Genomic DNA, 1,808 nt, shown 5'->3' with positions numbered 1-1,808 from the left:
CCCCCGAAGCAGAGTGGGCCACACTGGACCAGGGGAGGAAAGGCAGGCACACAAGGGTGCATTCCCAAGGTGAGCAAGGTCATCCAGAGCATTGTGGAGATGCTTTCTGTGGATGGCCAGTCCTTCTCCTTTGTTGAGCGGCCAGGGCACAGACAGTTCATGCCGCTTATGGCCCCATTGTACAAAATACCCGCACACACCACCTTTAGCAGGATGGTGGTGCCCTCCCTGTATGAGGCATGCAGGGAGAACTTGAGGGAGGAGGTGTGCAAGGCAGGTCCACAAGTGGCTTTACACTTCACCTCACACATTTGGAGCAGCCGGGGTGAAGATCATGCCTACCTCTTCCTCACAGGGCACTGGTGCGACCAGTCAGGCTGTCAGTGGGCTCTCTTTCAAGCCAAGGTGATGAATGAGTCCCACACAGCAACAGACATCATGGGGGCCATGAACCTTTTGGTGAAGGGGTATCTCATTGGGCAGGGTGAACTCACTCGCGGATTCATGGTCATCAACAATGGGGCTAATATGGTCGAGGCAGTCTGTGATGCCAACTTTGTTGGCATCTGCTGTGTGGCACACAAGTTGTACCTCATTGTTACGGATGCCTTAGAGAGGGAGAGGCCTGCCGGTGATGGAGCCAGCACCACCAGCAAGCTCATTTCAAAATGCAGGAAGGTGGCAGGCTACTTCCACCAGAGCATCAAGGGGGGGCAAGATGCTGTGGGACAAACAGGCAGAGCTGACCATCCTGCAGCACAGAATCATACAGGATGTGGAGACTCGGTGGAACTTCACATACCTGATTCTCCAGAGGCTGGTGGAGCAACAGAAAGTCATCCATGAGATGGCCTTGCTCAGGGAGATTGGGATTAGCGGCCCCCTTAAAAGATCTGAATGGGATACCATCTCCCAGATCTTGGTGGTTCTCAAGTCCTTCCTCAAGGCCACCGAGAGCCTCAGTGCTGGCTGTAGTGAGGGAACTTCAGAACCAAATGGAGAAGTTCCTGGCTGGTGCAAGCTGCTGTCAACAGATGTGCAGGCACTGGTGAGGCAGCTAAGGGAGGGCATCAGGAAATGGCTTGCTGGCTGCCAGGTGTGACCTGAGGGTGAAAGGAAGCATATGCAGCAGCCAAAGCCTGAACCAGTGGATGCAGATGCTGATGAAGAGAGTCATGGAGGCAGAAGGGTGAAGGCCGGGGGCACGTGGAAGACAGGAATCCACTGTCCCATGCCAGCATGCCACCCACCAGCCAGTCTTCTCCTCCACCACAGGAACTGCCAATATGGGCAAGTACCTCTTCACTTTTACCTGCTACATCCCCCTTCTTCCCTACCCCAGCCTGTCCCTCACCCTCTGATGCCTCCATTTCCATTTTCACTGACTGGCTTTCTTGCCTGCATTGCATGCCAGCCTTTAGCTTCTTTACTATCGTAGCCAATGAGGTTAATCCGAGGCGCGATTATTGCTAGTTGAAAACTTTTCCTTCCATCCAGGAACAGTACACACACAAACTGCAGGTGCTTCTTTAGCCTGACGAAGGATTTTCAACCTGAAAGCTTGCTAAGATATATTTCTCCAACTATTCAGTTGGTCTACTAAAAGATATCAGATTCACCCAAAGAGTCTTGTCTGCCATGTCCTTAGACCAACACAGCTACAACCTACACCCCTAGCACCTGTCCCTGGTCATCTGACTGGAAGGAGGCAGGGCCCTGGGCACATCTTAGCCCCAGGCCTAGGGCTGGCAGGGGGAGTTCTCTGGCAACTGCTAGAGAAGAAGCTCTTGCAGGTAAGGAAAGAAAGG

At 53.2% G+C, this 1,808-nt stretch overlaps 1 pseudogene; it reads left to right on the top strand.

Annotated features, from left to right (window-relative positions):
* The first annotated feature begins 1,412 nt into the window (after positions 1 to 1,412).
* Positions 1,413 to 1,495, top strand: LOC149855736 (U4 spliceosomal RNA; annotated as a pseudogene).
* The last annotated feature ends 313 nt before the right edge of the window (positions 1,496 to 1,808 follow it).

The sequence above is a fragment of the Crocodylus siamensis genome, chromosome 11 (assembly GCF_052110815.1).
Source record: "Crocodylus siamensis isolate JL-2025a chromosome 11, ASM5211081v1, whole genome shotgun sequence".
Classification (NCBI taxonomy): Eukaryota; Metazoa; Chordata; order Crocodylia; family Crocodylidae; genus Crocodylus; species Crocodylus siamensis.
Note: the sequence above shows the minus strand (reverse complement) of the source record. Positions and strands in the feature narration are given on the sequence as shown.